The sequence below is a fragment of the Cornus florida genome, unplaced genomic scaffold (assembly GCF_030987335.1).
Source record: "Cornus florida cultivar Cherokee Brave unplaced genomic scaffold, ASM3098733v1 CherokeeBrave_3.0.0_Hap2_Chr07, whole genome shotgun sequence".
Taxonomy (NCBI): domain Eukaryota; kingdom Viridiplantae; phylum Streptophyta; class Magnoliopsida; order Cornales; family Cornaceae; genus Cornus; species Cornus florida.
In genome coordinates, this window is record NW_026775577.1 from 64,253,092 (window position 1) to 64,267,451 (window position 14,360).

The 14,360-nt window shown below is 32.9% G+C and overlaps 1 long non-coding RNA gene across 1 annotated transcript; it reads right to left on the reverse strand.

The window, feature by feature from the left end:
• Positions 1–2,586: 2,586 nt before the first annotated feature.
• LOC132267685 (uncharacterized) lies at positions 2,587–7,966 on the reverse strand. The gene is made up of 3 exons (XR_009469051.1): positions 7,815–7,966; positions 7,601–7,676; positions 2,587–2,934 (listed from the first exon to the last, which is right to left on the reverse strand). It is a non-coding gene; the product is annotated as an uncharacterized LOC132267685 (long non-coding RNA).
• Positions 7,967–14,360: the final 6,394 nt, after the last annotated feature.

Genomic DNA, 14,360 nt, shown 5'->3' on the forward strand with positions numbered 1-14,360 from the left:
CCAAGTCCAAGGTTTGATTAATCGAACTTCCTCCAATGCGAAAAAGTTAAATTTCCAGCTCATTGAAAGCTATCCTTATCCAATCATTGGGGAATATTTGATGCACAACCCCAGCTAATTTTGTGTGTCACTTGACCTACCTATATATAGAATATGATACACTTTTTGAGGGGGATCCATCTATCACAATAGAGGTTATTCTTAGGGAGGAAGAAATGAGGAGAAGGCTAGAGACACAAGCTTGGGAGCTCTTTATCAACCAAGAAGTAGATTTCTTCCATGGAGTTTGCCCTTGAGGGTTGGAGAAGCATTACCATGAGTGGCTAGACATCCTCTTGAGGCTAGAGTTAGCCCCAAACATGCTTTCTACATCTTGATTTTGTGTATTATTGAGGGATTAGTGTTGTAATACATGTTTTGGTACTTATATATATATAAATCTTGTTTATTCAATGATTTATGTGGTTTAATGCTTCCAATTGATCATTTCATTCTATCCATATATCTATGTATGCTAGAATAGATGTTCATGTGTTTGTCTCTATTTCTTGTGTTATTGATGCATGTCTATGTGTATTAATGCCATAGATCTAGAGATTGTCAAAACATAGTGTTTAATGGAATGCTCTTGTAATTTTCTTGATGGTTCATGCTCATTGCTTAATGGATTATGCCTCTCCCTTAGTTTAATTAGTTTAATTTCATGTCATTAGCTTAATTGTAGTGTAGTGGTAGTATAGTTGTTAGATGGGAGGAAAATCCATGCTTGTTGTTTGATGTTCCGTACTTTTGAATGCAAGTAGCATATGTCTTTAACCTTGTGGTGTATTTGGCTTGTGAGCTTAATGAAAGGATTAGTGACTTGCTAGATATATTGTGCTTTTCACATACTACTTAGACAATATATACTTAATTGTTAGAAATATTGTGCTTTTCACATGTTGCTTAGACAATATATACTTACTTGGCCATCCTTGCTAATTGAATCAACCAAACACACACACACATCAATATTGCAACACACATTTCCCTCATTAGTCACTTGTTAAGGGTGTAGAAAAGTATTGTTTGGTGGTGACCTCTAAACCCCAAGATCTCTCTCTCTTACTTACTCTTTATTGTATTCAATTATTTAGTTTAATTTGTTCTCTAGTTTAATCAACCAACCAACTATTTGTTTGATCACTCGACCTACTAACCCTAATAGTAATTCCACAAGCTAGTACGACAACTCAATCCCTTGGGACGATCCCTTCTCACTCATACTACGTAGTATAGGTGTTAAGTGGTTTATAAATTTAAATTATGGTACCCACTTGACACTAATTTCCAAACTCAAAGTTTTATGCATCCTTTTGTGCACAAACCCCGAGAAGACACCACAGACAAGCACATACAACATACTAAGACCTATAAGTATATACAATGTACTCAGAAAGACTAGCACATACAATATACTAGAGCAACAACCATGTAAACATGCTGAGACACATAAGCATACATCCACATAAGCATGTAAACATGTGATCACATTCAACATGTTATCAAGAAGCAAATAAAAACATAGAGCATGGCAACACAAGCATGATATGCACCCAAAACCCATCGTCCTAAGGTTTTCGAACCTAGGAGCTCTGATACAACTTGTAGTGACCCGAGTTTTATTTAATCCGTAACCTGAAGATTATCCCGGTAACGGATTCGAAATGCAGAAGCAAATGATAAACTAATGTCTTTAGGGATATAAATTATTCCTAAGACACCAATGTGACCTTCCATGAAGTCATGGAACTTAAAGAAAACGAAAGGAGTAAACGGTGTCAAAAACGAGCAAAATTCGGCAATGGAGGGCAAAATTGTCAATTCACAATTAGAAAGGGAAAATTGACTCTAAACAATTCAAACAAGGTGACTACAACCTAATCTAATGATTTCACAATATTTCAAGAGGTTTTAAGAACTTTGGACAAGAATCCCACAAAATGTCTTTTCCCGGTTTAAGCGAAAACTGACACTACTTCACTAAAACTTGAAAACCTCCCACTATGACTTGAATCTAAGAATGGAATTGATACCATTGGAAATCTGACTCAAAATCCATGAATTTAGGCTCAAGAATCACCCTATTTGGATTAGAAATGAAGGAGATATGGCTATTTGAAGTTGGAACTTCAGTGCTGAAACAAACCTGAGTGGCTGTGCGAAAACAAGCTATTTCGGTTGACCGAAATAGAGTTTTGGCCGACCGAACTGGGTAGAAACTTTTCTGAAAACATTTTTTAGAGTGCTGGTTGGTTCGGTAGACCGAAATAAACCATCAGTAAACCGAAATGTCCCTGAATGGCAATTTTGGCTACTAGAATGAGTGCTTTAGATGTTCAAAAAAATACCAAAAGCCATCGATCGACCGAAATAGAGTTTCAGACGACCAAAATAGAGTTTTGGACGACCGAAATGACTTAAAGAGGTGCAAAAACCCTTGTTATGCAATAGAATTAATAAGGCTTCACCCAAGCCTCAAACCCTATCATAGAATGGTTCAAAAACAAACTTTAAAACTATGTAAGGATGTTAACAAGTGTACTTTATATATTAAAGTGTGATACAATGGCCCATGGCCTCATTACATATCATTTACAAAATTTGACATGCCAAACCTCCATAGATGATAAAAATGCATTTCAAAGGCAAAACTTAAAGTTTACATACATACCCTTGAACTTTAAAGTTTGTGGCCCTTGGCCTTATGTCATACACATCAATTACCTTACAAAAAGTGTACTTATGTACACATTACATATTTGGAACAAAAATACAAGTTTTGTCATACAAAACTACAAATAGGATTTCACGCCAACATTTTCATGAGAATGATACTTCAAGTCTATGAAACTTCCATGGCGTAGTGTGCATCCCAAATCAAGGTCCCTGTACCTGAAAAATGTCCCCACTACTTGGGTGAGTAACATAAAGCTACTCGTAGGAGATAGGCATGTATCGACCTAGCATTTTACAAAATTATCACCTTAAGGTGAAACATGTTAAAGGGGCTCATGCCACCTAACGTCTATGTTAAGCTGAGACTCAGGGATCATCCTAAGCTACTAATGCAATTTAAAGTGAACAACAACATACAAGTATACATGCTCAAGTATACTAAGCAATGTTAAAACATGTTATACAACATACAAGCATACATTTCCAAGTATACTAAACCACATTAAGACAAGTCATGCAATGTCTAAGCATATTCACACAAGTATGCATTTTATATGAAAATCTTGAAAATCAAGTATATCGACACAAGTATACTAAGCTAAGAGAGATAGGGCTAAAACAAGAATACATAACACAAGCATACTAAATAAAATCTAAACTCACAGAGCAAGTATACAAGTTCAAGTATACTAAATAGTATTCAAATATCGAAGGCAAGCATCAATTCTCAAGCTACAAGTAATCCATAATTAACAATTTGAAATTAAATATGAAATCAAATAGTGAAAAGACTAGGACATGTGGTCGCTAGACCAAGCAAGAATTTTTTGGTAATTACGACCCACAAGGTACCACCTAGCGCGCACTTATGACTTAGAAGACTCTTGTCTCCGTACTAAAGCCAAACCCTAGCCATCACATAAATTATGTCCTCACAAGCTTTCCAAAACCAATCACCTATCATGCTAAGTCAAATTACCATCTTTAGAGATTTCGAGTACTAATTCTACAACAAGTTAGTAACACACTCACAAGGTGATTAAACATATTCCATTTCAAATGATGATCAACCTAACATGAAAAGTCTCTAGATTTCAAGTCAATTTCAAATAGGCTCAAATTAATATATGTTAAAGGTCATAACATGGTCTTCACATATATCATACCCAAAATCCATTTAAGCGACTACAACACTTAAAATAAAATTAATTAAGCTAATTAATAAATTTTTCACTAGATTTTTAAACATATCCAAATGTCCTCAATTTAATATATGTTGAAGAACTCACCAAGGCCTACTTAAATATCACATTACAAGTTGATTTCATGCTTGATGCAACTATGTGAATTAATCTTTCACAAAAGATAAATATTAAATAAATTTTGTAATTCTTATTCAAATGCTCCCAATTTAATATATGTCAACAAGTATACCAAGGCCTAAATTTCTAGTACGCCACAATTTAATTCTAAATTACACACCTTCATGAGAATTAAATTTTAAACGTAGAAAATAATTAAATTAAATTCTAAAACTTGAACAAAGGCATGCTTACAAGTTGTATATGCTCATATAACAATCAATACAACATTAATATAAACCTAAGACATCCCCTACCTCATTTTGAGATGAAATCTCAAATCCCCACTGAATTGAAACCACTCCAAATCCGACGAAAGTTCTAGGTTTTGTCGGGGACAACACAATGAACATGAATCCTAAGGAAGCCTCATGTTAATCACAACTTGACTTCAAACCCAAACTCACAAAATGGTCGGAATTGGGTTCTAATAAGGGTGAAAGATGCGCGTCGTGAAGAGAAGCATTTAACGCTAAGGCACTGTTTCAACAAATGGAGGTGGCCGCAAAATGAAGAAGAAGGGTTGCAGTCCCTTGACTGCCATGGCTACCGGTCAAGAGAGAGGAGAGAGAGAAAAATTTTTGATTTTTCATCTTTAAGTCCCCTATTTATAGAAAAACCCTAAAAGTGCCTCGAAAAGGCCCCGCCGGGTCTAAAAAAGTGGAATTTGAGCAGGCGCGCTCAAACGGTGAAACTTCGTGAATGAAAAAGATTCAAAATGAGGAAATATGAATAATGAAAGAAACAACGTTAAAAACTGAGTCTCGAGCAATGAGATATGCCCCAAACAAGTTATGTAGTAACCGGGTCCGGAAACCCTAAAACTGGAGAAAAATGACCAGAAGGAAATTCTATGAGTACATGACTCGACGAAATGTGAAAATGAATCCTATACGAGGATCCAGGCTCAAAATAAGGTATTTTGCTATAACTTTCGTTAATTGCACAATGACGCCTACAAAAAGGGTTAACTGCAAAACTACCCCAGAATGAAAATATCTTCCAAAAGATATTTTCTTAGATACCCCTGAAATAAAATATCGTCAAAAGATATTTATGAAAAATACCCCAAGAAAAGAAAAAGATTCTAAAGAACTGTGTATCCATGCCCCTATGGACACCGGGAGCAACCAGAGTACTTTTCTGTAAAAGTAAAGATACGTATTTCGTGGAAACCACTTAGAATGAAGATACATGAAGTCAAAAATCAACTCCAAACACAAGGAGTGAGGTTATGCCAACCAAGTGACAAACAGGGAAAAGACAAAATAAGGAAGAGGACAAAACAGGGAAAAGGACGAAAAGTGAATAGTGTGGAAAGACGAAAAATGTGGAAATGACTCGGTCTTCAAAGGAAGTTGTCAATCCAAAGAAAAGAGTCTCATAAATCATTTCCGAACACTCGAGACGACACTAAGCGACGAAAAACTGAACTCAGAAAAGAAATTTCAACGAAAAAAATTCATCCGTAAAATTTTGAGGAAAAAGGAAAGGAAGGAAATGACCGGGTCATTACACTACCTCAATTTGAGATGAAAATCTCAAATGCCACCAAAATGAAACCGCTCTGAATCCGACGAAACTTCGGGGTTTTGTCGGGGATAACACGGTGAACGATAAACTCCAAAGAAGACATACCAAAATCCTAACTTGACCTCAAACCCGAACTCAGAAAATGGCCAAATATAGATTTTAATAAGGAGAAAAGATGCGTGTTGTTAAGACAAACATAAAATACAAAGGCACAACGACTTTTTAACAAAGGGAAAAAGTTAAAAAGAAGAGAGAGAAGGTGGCAGCCCGTTGGCTGCCATGGAATCCGGCCAAGAAAGGGAGGAAGAAGGTGAAAAAGTAATTTTTCACTTTAAGGCATTCTATTTATAGTAAAACCCTAAAAGTGCTCCGAAAAGGCCCCGTCGGGTCCGGAAAAGTGGAATTTGCATAGACACGCTCAACCAGCAAAAATTCGTGAACAAAAAAGAACCAAAATGAGAAAATATAAACAATGGAAGAAACAGTGTCAAAAAGCGAGTCCCGAGTAGAGAGATATGCCCCGAACAAGTTCAGCGGCAACCAGGGCTAGAAACCCTACAACTGGGGGAATTTGACTAGAAGGCAATTCTAAAAGTACACGACTCGATGAAAAGTAAAAATGAATCCTGTACAAGGATCCAGGCTCAAAACGAGGCATTTTTGTAATAACTTTCCTTAATTGCACAATGGCCCCTTCAAAAAGTGAAAACTGCACTAATGACCCAGAATGAAAATATCTTCCAAAAATATTCTTAAAAACCCCTGAAATAAAATATCTTCAAAAGATATTTACGAAAAACACCCCAAGAAAAGAAAAAGATTCTGAAAAACTATGCATCCATGCCCCTATGGACACCAGGAGCAACCAAAGTACTTTACTGCAAAAGTAAAGATATGTATTTCATGGAAACTACTTCGAATGAAGATACATGAAGTCAAAAACCAAGTCTGAGCACGAAAAGTGAGGTTATGCCAAAAAGTGACAAACGGGGAAAAGACAAAATAGGGAAAAGGACGAAAAATGAATAGTGTCCAAAAAGTGAAAATGTGGAAATGACGCGGTCCTTAAAGGAAGTTGTCAATCTAAATAAAAGAGCCTCAGAGTTCATTCCAGAGCACCCGAGACGACACTAAGTGACGAGAAAATGAACTCAGAAAGGAAAAGATCAACGGGAAAAAAAAATATATATCCGTGAAAATCTGAGAAAAAGGAAAGGAAGTACAATAACCAGGTCATTACAAAAAAAATGTGATGAAATAACAATAAATGAATTAGATGAAAAAAAATCTCAAGCTATTATCTTGCCAACCTTTAATCCTACAACAATGATGTGATATTAATATTTTTTAAAAACAATGATACCATTTTTTATTTTCAAAATAATAATTGGAAAGTTAGAGGACTTCGAATATCTTTCCCTTACTTTAACGAGATGTATGTGTATATATATATATATATATATATATATATATATTCATTATCCTTATGTAGAATCCAAATTTTGATAAAGATGGTATTCCAATCAACACCCAGAGAGAAAAAAAAAAAAAATTACATCTTTGTAGACACTAAACTAAAACTGAAGCTGCAATGGAATAGATGTACTCTTTCTAGAATAAATGAAACAAACATAAACTTTTTAAGCTAATTATAATTAAACTTTTTAAACTTGTTGACCAGACCTGATAACATTTTTCTTTTATTCAACCTATTCTAAAATAAACAAAATAACAAAAATCCAAAAGAATATAAAAGTAATATTAAGCTAATTTATTAATTAATCCTGAAATAACAGCAAACATAAACTTGTTGACCAGACCTGATAACATTTTTACTTTTATTCAACCTATTCTAAAATAAACAGAACAACAAAAATCCTAAAGAATATAAAAATAATATTAAGCGAAGTACAAGAAATAATAATAAAGCCAAAAAAAAAAAAAAAGAAAAAAAGAAAAAGAAAAGGAAAGCGAAAAATTTTGATTACCAAAATGAAATATGAAAGAAGCTTCAGAGCAAATTTAATTGTATTTTCTCCCAAGTTTCATCCGCCAAAGTTTAACCTAGAAGAGAACAGATCTGATGCATATGATTAAACTGTAAAAAAAGAGAAACAGAAAGAAAAAAAAAAATCTCTGTACGAGAATAAAAAGAAAATAATAATAATAATAAAAACTCAGTAAGTGAAGAAGGACACAAACCCGAACGATTTGTTGAGCTTGAGGGAAAAGTGATTAGAGAAAGAAAGGGAGGCGTCCTGCATACTATGAGGGAAGACTAGAAGAGTGCCAGTAGAGAGAGGCCTCCGGTGGAGTATAAAGTGATTGTAGAGAGAGAGAGACATCTTATGGGATGTTCTAGAGAGAAGACTGAGATTGGGAATTGGGTAAAAGTATAAAAATAGGCCAAAACGACAATGTTTGGCCATTTTTTTTTTCCTTTTTCCAAAAAGTAAAAAATAAAAATATTTTGACACGCATATAATCAAAGGAAGGGCGCTAAACTTTCCCCCCAAAAAAATTTGGTGCGAGCTTCGGTGTCTTTGGAGACGATGTACACTGGACACGTTAACTCTTTGACCGAATGTTTATGAATATTATATATTTATATAGGGATACAATATTCACATTCCACTTTTCTCCTATTGCACTCCATTTATCATTTTCTTCTAAAGGAAATGATAAGAAAGTCCTTAAATTCATTAATGCACAATTCCTTAATTTATAATGTCATAACTACCATTTATACAATTTTATTTATTTTTACCTTATTTACTTTTTTTTTTTTTTAGAGGTCCTTTCAAAGAAAATAATTTATTTTATACTAATAATTTTAGTTTTAGCTGTCAAAAGGGATAATTTATTCCACAGTGACTTTTTTTTTTTTTTTTTTTTTTCATACAATCAAAAGAGATATTTATTCAACATAATTAACTTTTTTTCAATTTTGTCAAAAGAGGTAACTTTATTTTTTGGAAATTTTTTATAGGTCGTATCAAAAGAAATAATTTATTCGATAAAAATAACTTTTTTTTTTTTTTTTTTGGTCTTATCAAAAGAGATAATTTATTCAATAGAGATAATTTCTTTTAATCATCTTTCTTTTGTACTTTTTATTATTATTATTATTTTGGGATCTTGACAATAGAGATAATTTAATCAATAAATATATTTATTTTGAGGTTTTTTTCATGTCAAAAGAGATAATATTTTAAATGGTTACTTTTTATTTTTTTATCTGGTCAAAAGTGGCAATTTATTCAACATAACAATTTTTTTTTTTTGGTCCCTTAAAAACAATTTATTCAATTTTTATTTTATTTTATTTGTGTTGTCAAAAGGTACTTAAAATATTAAAGATTAGAGATAAGGAGACAAAAAATATGAAAAGGTAGTTGTGTCATTAAAAAAGTAATAATTATTTACTTGTAAAGTTAAGGTTAAAATTGTCATTTTATTTAAGACTGTAATGCAAATGTTGAAAAGTAGAGTGCGGATATCGTCTCCTTATTTTAATCCTCTTTTTTCGTACTTTTTTTTTATTTTAATCTTGACAAAAAGAGATAATTTGTTCACTAAATTTTTTTTTTTTGGGTTTTTTTTTTTTCCCTGTCAAAAGAGATAATTATTTTAATGGTTACTTTTTTATTTTTGGTTCGGTCAAAAGAAACAATTTATTCAACATAATTTTTTTTTTTTTTTTTTTTTGTCATATAAACAAAATATTATTCAATCTTTTTTTTTTGCCAAAAGAGACCTCAAATATTAAAGATTAGAGATAAGGAGAGAAAATCTGAAAGTAAAGTTATGTCATTTAAAAAGTAATAATCATCTATTTATAAAATTAATTTTATAATTGTTATTCCTTTACTAAGGTCGACGACTCAAAGGAACATAGGTGGGAGTACTATATTCAATTATTTGACAAATACATTAATTGAGTTATATCTCTAAGAATTAAATCATGAAATTAAGAATAACTAAAAGGAAAATTTACAATCAAGTCCTATTATTAATTTTTTTTAATAGAAGACAAATAAGTCATAAAAATATTCTTGATGAACAATAAATCCGAATTTTGAAATATTTTTTTTCATTTGCGTCCTAATGTAATACACCTATATTTTAAAGGTATTATTTATTGGGATTTATGATTTTTATTTTTTATTTAAAATGATTTGTTTGATTTATTTGAGATTAATTGCTTTTATTTTTAATTTTAAATAATTTATTTTAGTTAATTGAGTGTTATGATTTATTTGTATTAAATTATATTTCGTAATTATATTTGATGAATTGGTGTGATATTTTGCTTTGTGGAATGCTAAGAATAAATTGCTTATTTGATTATGTGTGATTTTATGCTTATGTGATTTTATTGTGAATTATTTGTATTTAATAGATTTAATTTAATTATTTTATTTATTTAAGTTAATAGGTTTGGACTTAAGAGAAGTGGGACCAATGGATGTGGTCTTGAGCTTGAATGAAGCCTTGTTGGGTTAATTAATAAATACCCATGGTTAAGGCTTTAATTAAATTTATTAATAAAATTTGTAACGACCCAGTCATTTGCCTTCCTTTCTTTTTTCCTGAAATTTTATGAATGAATTTTTTTCGTTTAATTTTCTTTTCTGAGCTCTGTTTCGTATTGCTTAGTGTCATCTCGAGTGCTCGGAATTGGTTCCCGAGACTCTTTTCCGTGGATTGACAACTTCCTTTGAGAACCAAGTCATTTTCACATTTTTCGTTTTTCGATACTATGCGTTATTTCGTTCTTTTCCCTATTATGTCTTATCTCCGTTTGTCAGTTTTTGGCACAACCTCACTTCTCATGCTCGGAGTTGGTTTTTGACTTCACGTGCCTTCATCTTGAGTGGTTTCCTCGAAATAAGTATCTTTACTTTTGCAAGAAAGTACTCTGGTTGCTCCCTGTGCCCATAGGGGCATGGATGCACAATTCTTTAGAATCTTTTTCTTTTCTTGGGGTGTTTTTCGTAAATATATTTTGAAGATATTTTATTTCAAGGGTATCTAAGAAAATATCTTTTGAAAGATATTTTCATTCTAGGGCAGTTTCGCAGTTAACCCTTTTTGTAGGGGTCATTGTGCAATTAACGAAAGTTATTGCAAAATGTCTCGTCTGGAGCCAAGATTCTTGTACGGGATTCATTTTCATATTTCGTCTAGTCGTGGACTCTTAGAATTCCGTTCTGGTCCTTTTTCTCCAGTTTCGGAGTTTCTGGACCCGGTTGCCACCGAACTTGTTCGGGGCATAACTTTTTGCTCAGGACTCAGTTTTTGACACCGTTTCTTCTGTTGTTCATATTTTATCATTTTGAATCTTTGTTCACAAAGTTTTGCCATTTGAGTGCGTCTGCTCAAATTTTACTTTTTCGGACCCGGCGAGGCCCATTCGGGGCACTTTTTGAGATTTCTATAAAAGGGGGGTGAGATATTTCATTTTTCATCTTCTCCCCTCTTCATGCACGACCTGGAGCTCCCATGGCAGCCCAAGGGGTGCTGCCATCTTCTCTCTCCTCTTTTGGTTCACTTTTCCTTGATGGAAAGTCTTCGGCCTTAACGTTTGTTGTTCCCCTTGCCGTGCTCTACGTTTTTCCCTTAGTAGAATTCAGTTTTGACCATTTCTTGAGTTTGGTTTTGAGGTCAAGTTATGATTTTGATGGGGCTTTGATGGGGTTTATGTTCACGGCGTTGTCCCCGACAAAACCTAGTAGTTTCGTCGGATTCGGAGTCGTTCCATTTTGATGGCTTTTGAGATTTTCATCTCAAATTGAGGTAGGGGATGTTCTAGGTTTAAATCTTGTTACATAGCATGCTTGTGATGCTTATACTACTTGTTTGCATGATTAAATATAAAATCTAGAGATTTTATTATTTATTTTTCTTGTACGGGATCTAATTTTCCCGGTTGCTCATGACTTGGTTTAAACGTGTAGCATGATTTTATATTGCCCCTTGATATGCTCATTGTCGTGTATTAAAATTGGAACATTTGAATAAGTATTAAAGATTTTATTTAATAATTATCTTAGGTGAAAGATTAATTCACATGGCCTTAACTAGCTTGAAATCAATATGTGTTAGCATATTAAATTAAGCCTTAGCATGCTCTCCAACATAATTGAATTTGAAAGTGATTAGAGGTGTTTTGAAAATTAGTAATTATTAATTAATTTGATTAATTAATTTGCCTCGAGTGCACTATTCACTCTATTTAAATTCCAACTTGATATTCTTGACTTACATACCATATAGCTTCACATATATTTGATTTAGAATATTCGGTTAGGTTTTCAAACCCTTCACTTAATTAAATTCCTTGTTTAAGATTTAATCCTCATGGTGATATACAACTTGGAATTGAAGTGTGGCATGCTAGAAAATTAAGCTTAGGTATAGTTGTTCACATATATTAAATTGGGATTAATTGCATGAGAATTGCAACTTTTAATGTATATTTAACTTTAGTGAAATGTTAAGTCACATGGTTTTAAATTGAATGAAATAAACTTGTAATGTGATATTACATTAGTCCTTGGCATATTCTCTAAGATATGTTAAATTGAGAACATTTGGTTAAGTTTGAAAATCTAGAGATTTTAATTAAAAAAATTAATGAAAATCTATTTTGTGGTCCCATTAGCTTAATTAAGATTTAACTTGATATTTGTATTGGCCATGACTTGTTTACTAGTATATATTAATTGTGGACCATTTGAAGTTGCTTTAGAACCTTGGTAATTAAATTAGCATGATTTAATTAGAGTTCTACTTTGTTGTTCCAATAACCTAATTGAGTTTTAGAATGGATATCGGTGATGACCTTGTCATGCCCTTTAACATGTATTAAATTGAGGTTAATTGAAATTGAATCGAAAATCTAGAGAATTTAATTGTGTTTATCTATTTAAATTCTATCAATTTGCTCCATGATCTAGTTGTGTTTTAGAAGTGGTTTCTATATTCAAATCATGGACTAAGACTTATTGTATATTCATTTGGTTATGTTTTGAACATTGGATAACATAGTTGCTATGTTTGTATTCGTGATAATATGTTTTCCTTATTGAATATATTGTTACCTTGTGTAATGATTTGCACACTTCGTGTTTAACATATTTTATGCATAGTGTGTAACGAATCGCACACTGAAGATTCGACATTCATCATATCATATTAGTTGTGGATTTAGAGCATGTATTGTATAGGTTTCCAAATTTGGTTGTGCTTAGTAGATAGTTGATTATCTTGCATATTCCTGTTGATATATGCGTTGTTGCACAATTTGTTGATTTTGGAAACTTGGGGATGTCGTTATTTGACTATGGCTAGGACATTGTTCTAGTACGGGGGATAGTCCCTCTATATGGTCTAGTGCGCACATAGGGAGGTTACCCATGGGCTAGTAACCCTAAAGTAACTATGTTGTCGGTCTGATCCGGCGTGACGTCCGAGTATCCACTTTGTTTGATTTCGTATTTCATTTTCAAGTTGATAACTAGATGATGTCGTAACTTGTTGTTTCTTATTTGTCATTCCATTTTAAGTTACAGGATGTTAACTTTGCGAAATTGTGCTTTATACGTTGTATTGGAAGTTCCAATGTTGGCTAAATTGCATCGATATTGAAAATCGTGTTTTGACGTTCTAATAAAGCTTAGGATTGATCCTATTGATTCATTTATAACATAGACGTTAGGTGGCATGAACCACTACTGTTATTTTGTGCTTTAGATTCTAAGTTGATGGCTTTGAGAACTTAAACCTTGTTGCATTGTATAACATGCTCTTTTGTTGTTAAATTGTATGGATAATGTGATTCTTGTTAACTTGTATTCAAATATGCTTTTATCATGTTGTACGGATTACTCTGGACCTAGTTCAATTGTATTGAAAATACAATTTATGTTAATCTATGCTCAAACATTTTTCTTGTCGTATTCTTTGGATTATCCCAACCATGATTCATTTCATACACGTATGTATATCATGATTCTTGTTACTTAGACTCTAAGGTAGCTTAGGATGCTCCCCGAGTCTCACTTGGATATAGACGTTCGGTGGCATGAACCTCTTTAACATGCTTCACCTTAAGGTGATAAATTTGTAAAATGCTAGGTCGATGCATGCTTATCTCCTACGAGTAGCTTTATGTTACTCATCCCTACGATACTGGGGCATATTTCAGGTACGAAGACTTGGTTCGTGACGCCTAGCATTCCTTGGATGTCGTGTAGCTTTCAAGTTTCCATTTCATGCAAATGTTAGCATAAAATGTCATTTTGTAGACTTATATGTCAAAATATGTATATTTGATTCCATGTACGTAATGTGTACTTAAGTACACTCCTTTCAATGTATTTGATATGTATGAGATGAGGCCGGAGGCCAATGACCATTATATTGTATTTTATGTACATTTTAACTTCATGAAATATTGTGAAAATCTTGAAAAATCGCAAGTCATTGCTTCACCATGATTGCATCGGGTGTGGGAATTCCATTCTCATTCTTTCATAGGGTCTTATTAATCTTGTATGAAGTGTGGCCAAGGGCTAAATGGTCATTTGACTCCATTTTACATTTTTGGATTCCATGTTTTCCATTCCAAGTCCATTTTTGCCTTTTTGCCCGTTGGGGGGTCGGATTTTGTATCGGTGGTATTTTTAAGTCGTGAACCATTGTAGCACGTCCAAATAGGTAAGTTACGTTTGCGTGCATGGT